The sequence below is a fragment of the Meriones unguiculatus genome, chromosome 6 (genome assembly GCF_030254825.1).
Source record: "Meriones unguiculatus strain TT.TT164.6M chromosome 6, Bangor_MerUng_6.1, whole genome shotgun sequence".
Taxonomy (NCBI): domain Eukaryota; kingdom Metazoa; phylum Chordata; class Mammalia; order Rodentia; family Muridae; genus Meriones; species Meriones unguiculatus.
Genome location: NC_083354.1, coordinates 2666457 through 2687401, shown reverse-complemented (window position 1 = coordinate 2687401; position 20945 = coordinate 2666457). Strand labels below are relative to the sequence as shown.

The window sequence follows — 20945 nt, the reverse complement described above, 5'->3', positions numbered from 1 at the left end:
GAGAGGGAGAGGGAGAGGGAGAGGGAGAGGGAGAGGGAGAGGGAGAGGGAGAGGGAGAGGGAGAGACAAAAGAAAAGACAGGGGAGGGAAGGGGAAGGGAGGAGAGGGGAGGGGAGAAAGAAAAGGAAAAGAAAAGAAAACTTAAGAGAAAGAAAAGGAAAAGAAAAGAAAATTTAAGAGAAGTATCTGTTCCACTTGTAAGTCCATTTAGTCTTTAACTAAGCAAGAAACAAGTAAAAGTACGGTGAAAAATGGCAAAACAATACCGCATTTCCAGTGTGTATTCGCTTCATTTCCACAATGTGAGGATGAGAGGATGCAAAAGCGAGTGAAGTGACTAAGGCTGAACACTTGTTTCCCGGGGTGCTCCCCTGACTATGTGACTGCTGTCTGTGTCTGTTGTTTCAACCCACCCAGAGCCTTTAAAGCTTTTAACTCACTGCATTTCCTATGCAAGTTTAGCAAGTAGCTTCACATTAAAAGAAAAAACTGGGGAGGGTGCTTTGTCTTCATTTAAAATTTTTTGATTTAGAATTATTATAAGTCAAAACAGAGAACCGCACACAAACAGAATTTAGTGACCAAGGAAACCAGCATCGTACAGCACATCTGGTTAAAAAGTGAAAACCTTGCCAGCTATTGAGAAGTCGCCTGCTGATTTTCACACAGAGAAAAAACAAAAGCAAAACCTTCTTCGTTTCTAAGAGCTGCCCTCTTAACTTTTATGCTATTATTTACTTTTGAATTAATTTGTAAAGAGTGTATTGTGTGTATACATGAATGTAGCACATGTTGGGTGCACATGCGCACATGCCCAAGAGTACAGAGGTGCACATATTTAGGTGTGCATCTGGACACCAGAAGCCAGCCTCAGGTACCGCTCCTTATGTACCTTAGCCACTGTTTTATTTTTGACAGGATCTCTTACTGGACTACCAAATAGTGTAGGTTGGCTGACCAGCGAACCCAGACACCCCACCAGTACTGGGACCACAAGCACATGGCACCGTGGCTGGACTTTTATATGGGTGCCAAGGCTCAGGCCTAATGCTTTCACAAAAAAACTTTACCGACAAAACTATCTCCTTAAACTCTATATCCAGATTTTTAAAAAGCACAGAAAACATGAAACATAACCAGACATACACTAGGCAGACTTAGTAAGTAACCACAAATCATGGTAGTGGTTTTATAGGAAGAATTTTCATGATTGGCTAAAACAAAGTATTAATTAAAATATACTATACATGTGTATGAAATTTTCAAAGAATAAAAAATTTAAATTTATAGCAAATTTTATCCTTTCCTGGTTTTCTTACTCGCCTGTGTGAAGTTGCTATGTCTTCAAAATGGCAAAAAGCTCTGTGTAAGTCATATGCTTTTTTAGATCCCATCAAACTATGACCAATAAAGAACTATAAAATTGAAATGAGTTATCTGGGTCTAAGTAAGGAAGTGATATTAAATTATATAAGATGCTTTTGGCAATATAATATTAAAAGATATTTCCTAGGAGACTGTATGTTGGCCAAATTTTTCAAATAATAATGTTCTCAGGAAATAGAATCATTCAAAAAGAAGAATAAAGAATGATAGCAAAATTAACAGCAATTAAATGTCAAGATTTATTATGTGCAGATTTGGGTTCAGCTTTTATGGAAGAGCCATGTGGCCACCCATGATCTACTGTGCTGAGCGAAGATTCATTTATAGCAAAAATGCTTCCTCCAGGAAGAGGCTCAATAAGTCAAAAGTCAATAAGCCAAGCATTTTAAGCGTCATTTGTAATCCCTCCTGGAATGTTCCCATGATTAGAAATCCACTGAGATATCCAAAAGGATGTCTGCACATTACTAATTCATATTTCCTGGCATACGATGCATATGTACAAACACACACACACACACACACATACATACACGGGGGGTGGGGAGAAGAAAGGAGGAAGGGAAGGAGAGAGAGGAAGTCATATGAATGAAACTTTGATAAGAAATGTGTTTATCTACATTTTAAAATGAGCACAATTGCAATGGGAAACTTTGCCATTCTTGTGCATGCTACACAAACTCCCTACCATTGAGCTGTATCTCAGCCTTAAACACCCTTGCTATCTCTATTCTTGCTGATGGACTTGTTAAAAATCACTGGGTTCTGTTCAAAGTATGTTAAACAAGCCAACTGAAGATAGATTTTAGTATCTAGTTCATGTCAGAAGTGAGGCAATTTTAAAATGATTGGTTTTTTTTTTCATAAGCATAGTTCAAACTTTTTTCCTAATTTCTGGCACTGTACATACTCCACTCTCAAACTTGGAAGACAAGACAATATTCTTCATGTTACTAGATGGTATATCCTCCAGGGAACTGTGTATCAAATGGAATTCACTTCATAACATGCAACTTTCTATTGCAACAAGATATATATTTTCTTTTGAAAACAAGTGTTTATGCCTGTTTCTGAACCAATGGAAAAGGCAACAATTCTGCAATTTTGTATAATAATGCCTACTTGCATTTGTTATTTATTGAAATAATAAAGTTATACTCCACGTTCCACAAAATGTGAACATACATTAGTAAGTAATCCTTGAGAGTTACCCAAAGTTGAGTTGGACAGCAGATCCTCAATTGATGGAGAAAGTAGTACTGACCTCAAAACCTAAGATGGTTTGTTTTACAGTTTTTCCGCTTTGTAACAGTAGGTAGGTAGTACACAATCATCAAGAATCATCTGGATTCGACCTTTTGGCTGATTCTTGGACTTGTGGCATATGACACAACAGCATCCTGATGAACTGGGCAGCTGTAAAGCTATTGCTCCTGGTCAGCCATGGCTTCCAAGCAAAATGCCTGTCCACTGTGTGGGTAAGCACGGTTACCCACAGATTAGGTGTACTAAGCACACACCTTTCTGTATACTAGGGATTGCTCCAAGGACCTATATACTCTAGTAAACATTCTATAACTAAGCCACATCCTCAATCCTATGAATGCATATTTTTCACATGTAATTTTAAACTTAAAATGGATTTAATGGGACATAAATTCACTGTAATTGAGGGTCATACATACTTAAGAAAGCTAAGCTTGGATAAAATGTAGGTCTATGAATACCAGGAGATAAAACAGGATGAAGATGCAAAGCCAGAAGCCTGGAGTAGAAAGTACTAGAAAAAATTATTAAAGGACAAAGAAGAGAAGGCCAATGGGAAAGCATTACAAATTAGTACCACAAAGTTAAAGGGGGGGGTGATTAAGAGGAGTCCTTATGAATACGGTGATCTTATAGGCAGGCTAGCTGAAGAAAAAAAAAATCAAAGGAAAGCTGGGCGTGGTGACACACATCTACAACCACAGCACTTGGGAGGCAGAGGCAGAGAGCTAGCTAGGAAGTCAAGTGAGCGTGGTCTACAACAGGAGACCCCATCCCAAAATCACCTTTAAAAAAAGATGACATCAAAAGGAAAATGTTAAGAAGGTTGATCAATCCAATCCTATCTTACAGTAAAATTTTAAGGAATTTATTACAAGTATATTACAAAAAATAATTTTTTTCCCTGAACCACAGCCAAAATGATGTTTCATCACTACCAACTAGTAAATTCATTTCCATTAAAGAAAAACATGCTTCAAAATCGTTAACTAGAATATCAATACTTATTCATCACTGCCATTTGGTCCTGAGACATGAGCATTTCACTAACTATCCCAATATGACCTACAGAATACGAGAGCCCGCTTCAAAATCGAGTATAACACTTGCTTTTGGTCCCATCCACCTTGGTCTCTCCCTTAGTCTTTCCTTAACTTTCCTAGTCCTAATCCTTTCTGAGTTCCAAGTGAGTTTTTAAACATTTATTTTTAATTATGTGTATGTGCATGTCTGACAGTAATTTGAATGCATGAGTTTGGTGCCCATTGAGGCCAGAAGGAGCCCCTGAAGCTAGAATTCCAGGCAGTTGTGAGGCACCTGAGTGGGTAATAAGAACAGGTCTTCAGTACTCCCTTTTAACCACTAAACCATCCCTGCAATCCTGCACATATGCTTTTATTATCCTGAGCTTGTGTGACGCAACGCTGTGACTAGATCAAAGGTCACACATCTTCTGAAGAACATTACAGAAACGTGGGCTGTTTATGACAACATTCCCAATTTGTCATTACTAACAATGTTCATTCTTATCACTTGATTATGATAAAATTCTAGGTTCTTTCATCCCAGAATCACTCCTTTGTCTTCAGTCAAATAACATGCATTTAGTGAAGTAACTTCAAAATTGTATATGTACTGTTTCTTTATTCAATTAGCAATTTATTCTTGTCCATATGGGCTCGTGGTTTAGTGGTTTTTTTTTTTTTTAGGGCTAACCTGTTGCAAATATAATACATACAATGCCCAAATGTTCCCAGATGTGTCCAGTAGGAGTATTCAATCTGGCTTCGCCATCCATTTTCTACTATTTCGTTATAGTATTGGGATGTGTCTTTGTCTCTGACCTCTAGTCAGTCCCATTAGCGCTGATGCTGTCCCACTTGCTGTCCCTCAGCCTTCTTCAGTCTCCTTTGTTCCTGCTCAGTCTTGGATGCTGGGTTTTCTGTGTCTAAATGCCTCAGGCTTCTTTCACTCTAATGAACAGCTGAGGCCCAGGGAAACCTTGCTTTATTCCAGCCCTTGGACTCACTTTCAAAGGCCACTTTGTCTAAGCTTCTACAACTTCTGATGTGCTTCGCCTCTGGCTTTATCTCCCCTTCTGGGTCCCATCCTTGCTCTTGGCATCTGATCAACTGATGCAGCCTGAGAACGACAGCTTTTCCAACCTTCAGTGATTTTTCAAGGACTCAGTTAGGCAGCCTTCCAGACCTCCAGCTCCTCTTTCCTGCCAGGCCAGTTCCCAATCCCTCATCACAGGCAGCGCAAGTGTCAGCTTCTCTTACAAACATTTTCTAACTCACATTCTCAAGCTGAGCTTGGAATTGTGCAGAAACTGGCTGTTTCTTTCTACTGTAACACATAACAGACTCACAGAAATGTTTACCTGCTACCCATGTTTTCCAACCAGATTAGGTAACCCTACAAGCCAGTAATTTTGTATTTCTTACAAAAGTAAACGAAGGAAATGGAGTAATGGACAGAATAAAGGAACAAGGCTGGAGAGGTGGTTTAGAGGTTAAGATCACGTGCTGCTCTTACAAGTGACCAGAGCTGCTTCCCACCACACTGGGCAGCTCCTAAGTGCCTTGTACTCAATCTCTAGGGCATATGACACACTCTTCTGGCCTCCTAAGGTACTGTACTCTTTTGCACATACACTCTCAAAACACACATGTACACACATAAAAAAAATTAAATTTTAAAGAAAAAGAGACAAAAAAACCAGGCTTACTGGTAAGTAGAATATTACAAGAAAAAAACTGACACAGTATTTCAGGAGAAACGGTACCCACGGGTGTAAGTTTGCAGCATCTTCTAAAAATGACAGGTATCAAAGTGCTAGATAGGAAAAGTCAATTTTTGAAGCAACCTCCCCCAGAAAAGAACAGCAAGAATTAAGAGTTAACACTAAGAGTTAACATTAAGAATTAACACTACTCCTGGGACTAGGGACCATGCAAGGTAATTTGAGATCTCAACGCTGTCATTGCCATGAAAGATCTCAGTGATAGCCAAGCTGAGAAACACTGAGTGCAACCAGAGAACCTCCCAACAGTTGCAGAACTATACACCAGGAAAGAATCGTGAATTACAACATCATACCAGCTTTGGGAGAATGGTAACCAAAAAAGTCTAAGTGCTTCAGATTTCAGTCTTAGAAGTGTTTAGAATTAAAAGACATGGAGAAGGGCTTAGTGGAAGGTGCTTGGTAAAATAATGTTTAACTAAGGATGTTAGAGGAAGGCAGATTTCCCATTGCCTCTGTTACCTATTTCCAAAAGTCAATTCTCTTTTTAAGTAAGTAACATCTTGATAATGCCAGTGTTTCCTTTGTTGCTTTGGACTGTTTTCTTTTGTTTTAAGATAAGGTCTTGCTATCTCACCCTGACTGAACTCAAACTCATGGCAATCTTCCTACCTCTTAAGTACTGAGATTAGAGGATTATTTAAGAAAATGGTTTGTTATTTTATAGGTGTCTTAGTTACTTTTTTTATTGCTGTGAAGAGACACCATGACCAAGACAAAGTTTATAAAAGAAAGCATTAAATGAGGGCTTGCTGACAGTTTAAGAGGGTTAGTCCATTATCATCATGGAGGTAAGCATCACATCAAGCAGGCAGGCATGGTGCTGAAGTCCTAACTAAAAGCTTACATCTGATTCACAGATTGGAGGCAGAGAGAGACAGAGACTGGGCCTGGCATGCACTTTTGAAACCTCAAAGTCCCCCACCTGTGTCACACCTCCCACAACAAAGCCACATCTCCTAATCCTTCCAAAAACACTTCCACTAGCTAGTAACCAAGTATTCAAAATCTATGAGGCTATGGAGGCCATTCTCATTTAAACTACCGCAATACACTATGACAACCAGTCTGAATTATAGATGATAAATATTCTTTACATAAATGATATTAAGTCATTTGATAGTATATAAATTCCCTATTTGCTATAACTTTAGATATACATACATGCATACAAATGTGCCTTACATTTAGCAATCTGTAACTTCTACTAACAAAATAAACATTTTCAATGACAAATGACTGATTAAGGATAAATGAATTCAAATTTTTAACATATAGAGAAAGGATGTTCCTTTTTGTTTTTGGTTTTTTTAGACCCTGGCTGTCCCTGGAACTCACTAATAGACCAGGCTGGACTTGAACTCACAGAGATCCACCTACCTCTGCCTCTGTGTCCCAAGTGCTGGGAATAGAGGTGTGTACCACCACTGCCCAACTGACAAAGGATGTCCTCAAGGCCAGGCTGGGCTATGCAAAGAGCCTCTGTCTCGCCACACACTTTGGTAACAGTACATAGAAAATCAAACTGAGCAAGAAGCTTACTCTCTGCCAGCTATCTTTCATAGGACTGAAGGTGCTGTGAAGGTTATAGGCAAAATAATAATAATAATAATAAACTGTGTGACTCATCTGTGAGTTACAATGACAATCAGCATGAAAGTTATAAAGGTGGCCAATCACTTTCTGATTAGATTTTAAGGCCCACCCCACAAAAGGAAACACACATCCGGCACAGTAAATCTGGCCAAGAGCTTACAACTGGGAGGCTCACAGACCCAGGGATGAACCTACCAGTATTATTCTGCTAAATGAACACAGTATGAAGTTGACTCCTAAGTTCGTATCTCTCGATCCATAGATTACTATAGCTCTCAACCCTTATCAGGGAAGTTTCTCTGTACAATGGACAGTAGGTAACTTAGAAACTCCCAATGGCTTACAGTGCAGAGAGTAAGCATTTGTGGCGTGCTCGTTCACAAGGGCTTTGCATTACACCCCTTCCCTATAAGGCTCAGCAACCATCATGGAAAAGGGAGTGGGAAGAATGTTAGAGCCACAGGAAAACTGGAGCAAAACAGTGTCTTATGAACATGAGAAGGCCACTGCACTCGTGAGCCCACGGCAGTATGGCTGCTTGAACAAGATCAAACCAGTCAACACTCCAGCCTAGAGGGGGAGGGGAGCCACAAGGCTCTACTCCTAGCTGAGGAGCTATTCACAGATGATTGCTTCTGAGATGAAGAGTCCAATTTCTTTAAGTGTGTGGTCCCTTGTAGGTGGACCATCTTCCCGTGGACAGACCCACATCCATTAACAACACAAACTGGACCTAACAGGTCATAAAAAGTATTTAAAAGAGAAAACATGACCATGATGTTGGGTGGAGGTAAGGGGGGAGAGGACTTAAAGGAAGAGGTAGCAGGTGAATATGGTCAAAATATCTTCTATGAAACACTCCAAGAATTAATAAAAATACTGTATTTAAAATTTAAAAACAAAAATTTTTATATATATTTAAAAACACCATCCATCTCAAAAGATTGAAATTACAAGCTGGAATGTAGCTCATAGCACACCCCTGCCCAGAATACATGAGACTCTGGGTTTGATCTCTAGCATACCCCAAGTAAATAAATTCATAAAAATTAAAAAATGTTGACTTAAAGACATTCAGAAAAATAACAACACTTTAAAAATATTTTTATGGTTGCTCCAAAAAGTATACAACTGGGGGAGGAAGGGTCATGTACTAAGGCCTAGCATGTCTCAGCCATACTAGGCAAGCACTCTAACACTGCACCATACTTCCAGCTCTGTTTCTAGTTTTTATTTTGAGACAGGGTATCATTATGTGGCTAAGGTTGGCCTTTAGCTCACTTTATAGCCCAGGTAGGCCTTAAATTTGTGATTTTCCCTGACCCCCAGTCTCTCAAGTAGGTGAGATTACAAGCCTTCAAGACCAGGCTTGGCCAGAACCAGTATTCTTAAAACGTTAATCAAGAACAAAACCTTACCTAAAATATAAGTAACTCATGCTTGCACTTGGAGAAGCTGCTAGGTGTTGAGATGGATAAACTCAGGAAGGCGTGTTATGCTTTCCTATAACACTGTAAGTTAAGGGAGCAACTAATATATCCATATCTTCTACAGCATGCTCTACTTCTGTTCTTATATCCTAAGTGGTCAGCTGAATGGCACAACAGAGTCTGCGTTTTAGTTCTGCAGAAGGAAGACAGTTTACCTTACCCACTTTGTATTCAACCTACCAGATGATATTCTGTTTCTCCCGATATTCTGTTTCTGTTTCTGTCCTTTTCAGGACAGCTGACAGTGGCCAAGACACTGGAAAAATCTGATAAGACACTGAAATGTGGGACTAGAGCGATGGCTCAGTGGATAAGAGCACCTGCTGCTCTTGCAGGGGACCTGGATCCAGTTCCCAGTGCCCACACGGTGGCTCATAACTGTCTGTAACTCAATCTGATGCTCATCTTCTGGTCAGTATGTACACAATACATTTACATTCATGCAGACAAAACACCAAAAACACATAAAAATAAGACCATTAAAAACCGCAGACTGAAAAATTTCAAGTATGACAGTAGAGGGAATAAAAATATATCTATGAAGCAGCAGCTAATAATAAGACCAAAAAATGGGGGAATAACTATATATGCTAGACACCTACACAAAAATTGTCTAAGCACCAACTATTTGTCAAACACCCATTCTTCACTTCCTGTTTGAGTCCCCAAATCCTACACAAAAATACCATAATTGCTTAGCCCCATTTTGAGGCTTATAGTTTAGGTTTCCTTCCAAAAATTACAAATAATAAGAAACACAGAAGAAAAAGTAACTCACTTTCAAGGAAAGCACATACATCCTCTCTCACATTTACTGGCTGAAAGAAAACAATCTTTACTACTGAAAGAAAACAATCTTTCAGTTACTTGATGGCTATGGAATGTGAGTCCTATGGAAGGCCAATAGAAACTATGAACTGGGAACAAGACAGGAAAATAACAGAGATAATGATGGAAGTGCAGAGGTCTCATCAAGATATTGCCACTGATTTGTATGCACAAAGTCAAAGGCTCTACAGACAAGAAAGGATAGTGAGGAAAGGCTGCGGCAGAATTCAATAGTTAAGCTAGAACCCCTTATTATTAGCTCATATGGATTTGCCCCAACGGCCACATAAAATCTAACCACACTGGCTCCTGACTCTAGCTTCCAAATTTTCAGGGAATCTCTGAAAGTAATGTAGCAACTTCATTAGTCATACTGCCCCTGCTGTAAGCTACTTAAGTTTATGCCTGGCACAAACAGCATCCTCTGAGAGCAAGTGCTTTGTAGCTGAAGCTTTGTTTCCAGGGCCCTTTCAAATCATAGCATGACATCAATCAAAGTCTGGACCATTAATAATTCCTTTTGGGGGCTAAAGAGGTGGCTCATCAGTTAAGAGCACTGGCTGCTCTTCCAGAGAACCTGGGTTCTATTCCCAGCACTCACATGGCAACTCACACCTGGCTGTAACTCCAGTTCCAGAGCTTCTGACACCCTCACACAGTACAAGCAAAACACCAATAAGCATAAAATAAAAATACTTAAAAAAAATTTTTTATTCCTTTTGCCAGTCTTTGTTTTGTGACTGTGTTCCTACAAATAACTGACGTAAGCCCGACACTAAATGATCAAATCACTGTGTCAGAAAGTCTCACTTCCTATTCTAATGTTTTAGATAACTGACATAAATCCATGTACATGTGCTAATAATTACAGAGAATGGCCCTTGTTAACCCAAACGGAAAAGTCTTGGTTTTGTTTTGATTGTATTTTGTTGTTTTTTGTTTCTGTATTTTCCTTTTTAGAGAAAAGAAATTTCACATATAAGAAAATGGAGGGGGGATTCAGCAACACATAAATACAAATCAGATGGACAGATGTGACGGCGCTCTGACCTGGCCATGCAAATGAAGGTCACTGCTATTGCTGACTGACTACTCCCAATCCTATTCCATAAACCAAATGGCCATCCTTGCTGGATTGAGGTTACTTCAAAAGCTCAAATTCTATTCTCACTAAGTTTTAAGTTTGGCCGAAGTGAAAACAGACCTCCAAGGAGCCCAGTGTACTGATGGACAAGTCCAAACCCACCAGGAGATGGACCTGGTTAAACACAGTAGGCCACAGAACACAATAAAGAGACATTAATGTGGGAAGGGACTTGCAGGGGGCAGTAGCAGAGTGGGTGGCAGATGAGAAAGTGTGGGTGAGAACAGTCAGAATCACTGTGTGTGTGTCAGTATAACACTGTCAAACAGAAAATACAAGATTTTTTTCTTTTGATGCCTTCTATGTGATTCCAGTGGTATCTCTAACTTCCCTGAACACGACAGGAACAACTGTATTTCCTTGAAAGTACTAAATGCATACTGACATAGGGGCAGAGCAACCATCAACTACCTTTTTGCTCCCAAAACACCTACTGATTTATTAGTACCTTAGAAGTATTTTCTATAATGATTGTGTACATGTGTGTGAGTATATGGTATGTGTGTGCATGTGTGTGCATGTGTGTGCATGTGTGTGCATGTGTGTGTGCATGTGTGTGCATGTGTGTGCATGTGTGTGTGCATGTGTGTGTGCATGTGTGTGTGCATGTGTGTGCATGTGTGTGCATGTGTGTGTGCATGTGTGTGTGTTCACTGCTGGGGGATGTCAGAAGACAACCTTCAGGAGTGGTCCTCACCTTTCCACCTTGCTCAGAACAGGGTCTCTTTGCCGTTGCTAAAGCCAGGCTTCCCTCACAAGAATTCCGGTGACCCTCCAGCCTCGTTTCCCATCTCCCGTAGAGCTGCACTCAGATTGCACATACTACATTGCTGAGTGTGGCTTTTACACGGGTTCAAGTCCAACCTGTCAGGCTTGTATGGCAAGCTTTCTTTTCCCCACTGAGCCATCTCCGCAGCCTAAAAATGACGTTTATAAAACATACTTTGCATTTGCATAGTTTTAAAAAGCTTCCTGGACCTAAAAAATATAATTCTAGCCAATGGTTCATGATATTCCTATTTTGCTATATTTTACTAACTACATCTTCTATCACCGTGTTCCAGTTATAACTGCATTTGTCACAGTGTTAAGCTAAGATTCAATACTTAAATACCTAGAAAAACAAATTCTGCTTAATAAAAAGAATTTGACATTTGGGAACTGAGGTTCATCTGAATTTCAAGTAAATCATTTTCTAAGTTGTAACACACCTCCCATGGAAAGGCAGCTTCAAGAGGAATCATTTTACGTAAACAGAGTAACAACACTCATTTTACAGGTAAGGAAACTAAAGACCCAGAGATCTGTGGCCTAATAAAACTGAGATCACAGAGTTAACAAGCAGCACAGCAGGGACTCAGGCCAAGCCACTTTGGGCCTAGAGCACGCACCATTTGGTAATATTTATTCACGCTCTACCCACTAAGCGAAGGCAGGGCTAGTTCCAGTGCACTTGAGGGTACAGGGGAAAAGATGAGCACTGCCACTTGGGACAACACAGAAACTGACAAGGGGGAAAAAACATTCAGTTACCACATGTAATGCTATTCGGTTTGGAAAAGCCCCAGGTTGTTTGGGGGAGGGGAGGAGGGCTCAACTTGGTGTGGGGAACCAGAGTGGAAAGAAGAGAATACTAAAAACAAAAGGTAGGCAGAGGGGGCCAGATGGCAGAAGCCCTTCACAATGCCACAGTAAGGAGTTTGGCTTTTTGTCATTGGGGCATAGAGAGTCAGTGATTCGGTCATTTTAGTCTAGGGAATGACATAATTAGGTGTACCTTTTTGAGGAAAGTACTCATTTTGATAGGACGAAGATGCAGAAATGCAGAGAAGAAAACAAGGAGAGCCTAATCTAAAAGACTGGCAACAGAGATTGAGTGATGAGGTTGATCCCACAGAGAAGCGACAAACCTGACAAGACACAAATCAGGAAAGGAGTGGGGAGGTCACGACTGCTTCTGTGGTGTTTGGGTAACAAAGCAGACAATACTGCACTGTACAATGGGAGCTCTGAGTCCCTCAGGTGAGGGATGTTGGGCTGGAGTTGGGTACCATAGGTCACTGTGGGCCGTGTAAGAGGAGCTACTTGAAGTTGGAAATGTGTGTAGTTACCCTGGGGACAGCTGGGGTAGAGGTGCTGACCTGGTTACAAGTGATTAAGAGTGTACACACGGGATCCATGGCCCTGGATAAAACCTGCAGAACACTATGCCAATACTTTCGTGGGTGGAATGGATTGCTAGATGGTTGCATAGATTAAGAAAGAAATGTGTTTTACTGACAAGGGACATACATTAGATTTAGCTCATGGAAATAAAACGCTGAGCCAACGAACTCATACGGGACATGGAGAGGAATATATGAGATGTGAAGGATAGGACTGCAGAGTGTTTACATTCTAGGACCACAGAATGGCGAGCCAGAAACAGCTGGAGCTAAACTCCTCAGAGCACGAGGTTCATAAGGCAGCTCCAGTGCTCCACACCCATAGTAATAACATTTTAATTTGAAATAGGTGCACAAAAATGAAGTGAAAGAGATTTAGTGTTGGGATAACACACAGTCGGTCTAGCTGACCCTTCCTTGGAGGAGGGGGAGAAAGGGTTGGCTAGCCATGGCTCGCCATATGAGTGTTGAACAGAGGACAAGATCACAAGGGTAGGGGCTTGGGTTACAGATCAAATGAACCGTACTAAGTCTACAAGCTCACAGACTTCTTAAGTCCAGCAGAGTCTCTGACCTGCAGCTCATGTACTCAGAAGTATAAATACACTAGTGTTATAGATCCGTGTCACCTCACCTACTTACCGCCACTACAGGAGAACTAAAGGCTATCAACAAACTGCCACTGTTGGCAACTGTGTCAGTTCGCAGCCTTGCTTGATTTCCTTACTCCAGAGCCTAAGCGGATTAAGTCCGTTCAAAGCAATTAGGTGATGAAAGCACACACAGTACTGCAGGCTTACTGGTCTTTCCACTTCACCCAGCCTTTTGTCCACAAGCAAGTCAAAGCAAGCCTCTAAAACTTTAATTGGAGGATGTTGTCCTGATTCCAAATAGCTCAGGAGCTTCCAACTGGACAAAGCGCTACAAAGAAACTGTACCACAACCTCGCCTTTGCCACCTTGCTCCAGGCCAGAGCTTCTGACTACACCATTTGCTTAGCCTCAGATCCTTTTTTTTTCTTTTGTATTTTACAAACTGTCACCTTATCCTGAATGTATAAACTAAAATATCATCTCAGAGACACAGCCTAGATGTGTCCTAAAAGGAAATCCACTTGTTACTATCACTGTCCTGTTCATTTCCTTTATAACAAAAACTGCATTAATGTACCTCTTTGTTCATCTGAGGATTATATTTTATTCCTGTTCACAAGAACAAGAAATATAGTTGTATTTACTTAGTGCTTAGTCACAAGAGTCACGATTCACATGAGTCTTGTTCTAAAGGACGAGAAATACATTTTATTTGTTCAGTGCTCAGTAAAGCACCTAACTCGAAGGACACACTCATGGAATTCCTGGTGCAGGGAAGGAGAGGAGAAATAACGAACACAGAGGACCCACAACAGGTTTCTGAAGAAGTGGCAGAGCTGGGAAGAAGCACTAAGAACCACTGCGGAACACTGGGTGCTAGAAAATGTTATTTGACAGCTCATAAAACTGGGTTTAAATATCAAATTATTACCATTAAAAGTTAGAAAGTAGGGGTCTGGAGAGATGACTCAGTGGTTAGGAGCACTGTATGCTGTTCTAAAGGACCTGGGTTCAATTCCCAGCACCCACATGGCAGCTCACAACTGTCTATAACACCAATTCTAAGAGATCTGACACCTTCACACTAATGCACATAAAATAAAATAAATTAATTTTTTTTAAAGTTAGAAACTTCAGAAAATGAGGCAGGGATGAGGAGATGGCTCAGTGGGTAAAGGCTCTTGTTGCCAAGCCTGACAACCTCAGTTCAATCTCTAGAGCCTTATGTGAAAGGAGAGAACCAATTAATACAATGTATCCAAGATCAGTGTGTGCTGACACCCATTTACACAGTGGCATGTGTATGCAGGTGCGCATACATACAATTAGTTGATTAGTTAATTAATTACCATAAAAATAATGAAATCATAGTAGAGCAACATTCTCATGAAATACTTAGGATTTTGCTCTTTGGGGGAAGCAAACATTTAATGAGCACTTTAAACATTATTTCATAGAATAATGTTCATTAAGAAATGCATCATTTTAACTTTTGAGAAGCAGCAGTTCTATCCCTCCCTCCTTGAAGTCTGGCCCTGTGATACTTTCCTTGGAATGATTGTTTTCAACTTATAAAATAAACATCCTGAAAAATTAAACCAACAATAACTAAATGTTACTGATTCTATTTCTACATAAATATTATTTACAAATAAATGTGAACTCAGAGTATACATGAAATGATTTTAAGTTCCTTCTTCATACTCATTTTAAAAATAGGATACATGCCCACCTAATTAACTATAAACACACAGACTGTTCTGATGAACCCCGGCAGACCTCCCATGGTCTAAACAACTGCACAGAATCCTATGGTAACACGACCTCATCATACAGGTGTATACATTTGGCAAATGTCAAAAATTATTTTTGAATAAATGATATATATACACACATTTGTATATACCTCTTTAGCTTTTAAAACAAGTTACCTCATTTTACAGTGCAAATGTTTTAATTCACATAAGTCACAGTTTTTAAATATATAAAATATGGTGCATTTCAAATTACTGTACACATCACTCATTCATCTGCCAATCATGTTTAAGACTGTGTTACACTGTTAAAAAGAAAACTTCTTTAATTAAAAAGATAAAATTCAGTAACTTTTATAAACTGAATAGGTAATTACATAATTTGGACTCTTATCCAGTATCTTACAACGTTTACTAATGAGTATGAAATATAAAACAAAACAGTAATGAGCTAAAAATTGTTGAGCTCACTTATGCTTTTGTTTGGAAACATTCACAATCATACTCTGCAACACGGGTTGTAACCTCTCTGGAGATGGTAAATACAGATTAGCTTGTTGGGCGGTGTCTAGGTTTGGAGAAGCACACCTGGTGGCCAGCAAGGAAGGATGGCAAGGATGATCACAGCAAGTGTGCGCCCTTCTCTGTCCTTTCCCCGCTAACTCAGGGGCAGTGCCATGGCAGAGGAGTAGCACTGTTTCAGAAAATGCTTCCTAATGCAGCTTGATAATTACAACCCACTAGGAAGAACACATAACGAGAGTAAAAGCATGCCAAGAGCAAAGAGCCGGGAAGAGCACACAAAACCTAGACCCAAGGAGTATAATTACATAGACCAAGTGAGAAGTCATCAACATGCAGCCTTAGTCATTCACGTGTTGTAGCCAGGAAACAACGGAATAAAATTACAATGGTTGTGGTAGTCAAAAGTTTGTTAGGGGAAACGGTGAGAATTTTAATGAATTCAGTCATGGAATGATTATGAATCCCTCCTGTTTGGAAGTATAATATTTTGGATAAATCTCAAAATTGCAATTAAAGTTGTAACTGAACTCCTTCAGAGTTTTTTGTTTGTTTGTTTGTTTGTTTTTCAGGACAGGGTTTCTTTGTGTAGCCTTGGCTGTCCTGGAACTCACTCTGTAGACCAGGCTGGCCTCGAACTCAAAGACACACACGCCCCTGCCTCCCAAGTGCTGGGATTAAAGGATTGTGCCACCATGCTCAGCCCTTCAGAGTTATTTAATTGATATGTGAGGCCACTTTAGAAGAGGTTCCAAATCGCTGAAAGTACTGATGTGTAACCATTTTTACCATTCTGGTGTATTTCCAAATTCTAAAGTTCATTAATAGAAACTGATTTATAAACCACAAATGTTAGTTTTACGTAAATTCTTATATTATCCTTTAAAAAAAAATTAATGTCATGTACCCAGTCCTTAGTTGCATCATCTATACTTCTTCTTTGGACTGCTTTTTCAATATTTTTTCACAATTTATTCATTATATATCCCGATTGAAGCCTCCTCCCTCAATTTCTCCCAGTCCCATCCTTCCTCCCTCTTCCTCCCCATGCCTTTCCCCTAGCCCACTGAAAGGGGGAGTTCTCCTCCTCTGACGTCTGTCCATAGCTTGCCATGTCTCATCAGGACTGCTTGGATCCTCTTCCTCTGTGGTCTGGTACTTTTTAAAATATGCACAGAATTTACTAAAAGTAACCAACCCTTTTCCTAACAGTGCCCTGAGGTGATCTGTAAAAGGTTTCTGACTCTCTTGACCCAGAAAACCCCACAAAGTCATGCAAACCGAGAGGTTCACAGCTCTGTGCTCGTTTTTAGGACATGTGTGACACTGCACAGGCCGGGGGGGGGGGCATGCACATTTAGGAAGCTGACAGGTTATCTCCAGGATGTCCCTTTAAAGAAGCAAGACGGGCTGGTGTACAGCGAGGAGTCACTGTGTGAACCCAGGCCAGACAAAACAGAGTGCCAGACCCTGGCTGCACATGAAGAGAGCAACGCTGAGCTTAAGGGGTGAGGGCTAAATTCTCTAGTCATTGACCATATCCAGGGGAACGAGCCACACAAAGTATTGCACAGAACTTCCCAACTCGTGGTCAGATTAATCCACACAAGAGCTTGCCTGCCACCTTGACATGGTCCTCACCGATCAGGAACACAAACAGTTCCTAAGCCAGAAGCAGAGGCTGCAGAAGAAAAGGAGATCCCAGAAGAAACAGAACCTTACGGCACCAGAAGAAATTCAACATAGAATAAATGGGGGAAAGTGACCTTAGAATTCAATGGTTCACAATGAACCTACTGCTGGAGTCTCATTTAGAACAGGCATTATTGACAATTATGCCCAAACCACTCAGTTACTTCCAATTTTGGAGGTGAAGAAAGTATATTCCAACACCAGTCAGAAAATCTCTACAAAGTACTGTATCCCTGCAAGAGCTTCCATCCAGCAACTGCAGTTTTATATTATATGACTATCCTATGAAAATGTATGCTGTCTTCTACACAAAAAGACCTAGAGTGAGTGAAGCCTTAACTCAAGGCCTGTAGGCTTGTATCTCTGACATCCTCCGATTCACACTCAGGTAAGCAGTCTCAGCAACAGTTACTCCACAGTCACCTGCTTAGAACACAACCCAGTGCACCAGTGACCCATCAAAAACATGGTTCTCTAATAAAATACTCCAGGCATGAGAATGTATGATTCCAAATGGTCTTCAAGAACCTTTCCATTTATTTATTAGTAGTAGTAACGGAGAGTAAGGCTTAGAATTCTCATTTCTAGTACAGCTAGTCCTATAAATGGGAAAGTAACTAAATGTGTGCGTCTTCATGAGTACTGCCGGGCATAAAACTGGGCAAGCTATCCCTGAATTCTCCGTATGTTACATGTAAACTTAAACCAAAACACCTGGATATGCCACACAGACTCACAAAATTATTTTTGGATCTGAAACTTAAATTTCCACTCAAGTTTTCCACATGTGTCTCTGGATGAAATGAGCTGTTACTCTGTATCTCTAAAGGAGTTTTACAGCAGAAGATAAGTTTCACTGCCTTGCCAAAGAGATTTATGTGTCTACGCATAAATTTGGCCGACCCTTAGATCTTGATGTAAAGAACTGATGCTTGACTCATGTCTACATTTTTTCCATTCTCCACATTTTTCCCAATTAAGGTGATGCTTGAGAAATAAAATACTTTGGAATTCTAAACTCCTCGGGGCACACACCAAATCACTGGTACTTACGGTATGGGAGACTCGAGCTCACTCCTCTTTAGTACATGTCCCACACACATTTTCACAAGCGCAGCGTCTGCCCTGCTCAGCAAGAGAATAATCTGAACCTGTAGCTCCACAGATGTTCACCGCCAGCATCCCCACTGCCAACAAAACTGCACTGAAGAGAGTTAAAAACTAACTCGTCCAGACATTCTGCCTTGTTTCAGAGCTTTGAAGAACATCTACTGTTGCACTCTCTTCCTAAAATCCTTAAAACACAATCAATACAAATTGATTGTGAGCTTATTTTAAAAGCAATGAAACAAATGAACAAGAGCACCTGCGTAGAACACGGATAAATAAAAACCGAAGGTGTTACTACCAATGAATGGCAAAGTTTATTAGCATCGAACAATAAATTGCTCTTCTGAAAGTATTAAAAACAAAATCAGTGATGTGATGTTTAAAACAATCTCGGAAGTTTGCAGAGTAAGTGAGATGTGTAAGTCTATTCTACTTCTTGGTTCTAAAAAGTCACCTTAACATGTCTCACCTTTTTTTTTTTTTTAAATAGACTCTTATTATGTCATTCTTGCTGGCCTAGAACTCACTGTGTAGATCAGGCTGGCTTTGAACTCAAGAGATCCACCTTCCTATGTCTCCTGAATACTTGGATTAAAAGCGTGTACCACCACAACCAGCTGTGTCTGACAATTCTAATATGGCTTAATTCAAGAAAAGCAAACTCAAATAAATAAGCACAGCCTTGGCTCACCTGGGCAGCTCTGCTAGCCAGCAAAACCTGAATCCAGAATGACTCTTCCCATCAACATCCATCTGGCCCATTTTCTAAAAGTCAGCTCCAACAGCCTCTGATAGGAACCCCAGGACCCCTAAGCACTGGACTGCCTACAGGTTTGCATTTTGATGTCTCAGTAATAAGTAGAATCGTGTTAAACTACTGAGGTGCCTGCAAGACACTGAAGCTGCATGCACTCCCTAAAATTAACTGCTTACGTTTCAACCCCAGGGTTATGGTGTGAAGAGGCAGGGTCTTTCAGAGGTGATCAGGTCATGGAGCCCCAAGACCAGGATTAGTACTGTAGGCATCTACATGAAAAGCTTCAGAGAGTGCTCTGTTTTATCACATGGAGACATGACAAGCAACCAGCCAGTGACCCATACTCAGAAGACAACCCTCTCCAGACCCCAACCATGCTAATCCCAGGCCCCAGGAGAAATAGAAAGAAGACTCTCTTGTCAAGAAGTCACCACATTTATGGAGGTTTGTTACAGCCTTGGATTTGACTGAAACAATACCATGGGGTTATTTCAAAGGTTGAGCATATAGCCTGAACTTACTCAAAGTGGCCATGAAACCAGGTACCTTTCCATAAGCAACACACACTTTATAATCAGTTGCTGAGCTACTAAAGTAGTTCTAACTTAAGCAGAATTAGTATCAAACACCTATATGACACATCATTTAAACAATCTGAATACTTTTATTCAATTATCCATTCACTTCATGGTTAACAGTTATATTCCCCACTATGTAACAGAAACATTTGGTTGAAGAAATGCTAGCCTCAGTAATTTTTTAAAATATTATTTTAAGCTTCTTTTCTTATTGCTATTTCACAAATCAAATTTTAATTAAAGAGGACACCCTCATCGTGAGATTCTGAACATATTCGGAGTGTGTTTTCATTAAGTACGCCATCTTTAGAGTCATAAATATAACCATCTCTATTTCAAACCCAGGTCATGGTGGTAAATGTATTTATGACATATACTTCCTCATATCAAATTTTAAAAGTGCAGTATTATTGATTAATGACTACTCCAAGAATGTTTTAGAATCCTGAAGCGAATTGGTTTATATTTATAAATACTAAATATAGCAAAGGGCATTTTAATATTTTACTGTGGTTACTCTTAATAGTTCCTTACATTCTTTAAGAACTTTCCAGAAGGCCAGGTATGCTGTCATATGTCTTTTATCCCAGCACATTGCAGGCATAGGCAAATGGATGTCTGTAAATTCCAGGCCAGCCTGTTCTACATGATTACTTCTAGGACAACCAGGGCTACATAACCCCTGTCCCAGCACCCCATATTCCCCCAAAAGACTTTTCCAGGAGAGGCTGAGGGTGAAAGAGGACTTGTTTAGTATATGATGCAAAGCCCTGAGTTCCAGCACTGAGAAGAATTTTCTAGGAAAAAATAAAGCAAATCCTAGAAATCTACTAACTGAATCTCTTCAACAATAACATTGATACTCTTCATCATTGTCAAAATTAACACAATATAATTTGTGTAGCAGATATAATGTACAAACTAAAATAGTAAAAGCTTTAGTAAAAATTCCATAGAATAAACAGATTGAGGATGTATTCTCTAGCCCCAGCCCTTTTAAGGAGCTATAAGCAGTTAATAATTGCTGGAGAAGAGTGTTATATAGTAGCTTGGTCTAAGAATGAAAGCTCCCATTTTGAAAAGAAGTTTAAGATGTAAGATGTTAAATGGGGAGTTGAAACTTTCAGTCCTGCAGATGTGAACAATTTGATTGCTTTAGGAAGTTCCCTAAACTAACCAGATTCACTATGCTTCTCCCTCCCCAAGCATATGTAAGTAGGAAGAACTGAGAGAGATGCTCAAACAAGTGCAGCTTCCT

At 40.0% G+C, this 20945-nt stretch overlaps 1 protein-coding gene across 1 annotated transcript in view; it reads right to left on the bottom strand.

Annotated features, from left to right (window-relative positions):
- Positions 1–20945, bottom strand: part of Me1 (malic enzyme 1) — a 117428-nt gene that overhangs the window by 78318 nt on the left and 18165 nt on the right. The gene's annotated exons all lie outside the window — the stretch shown is intronic.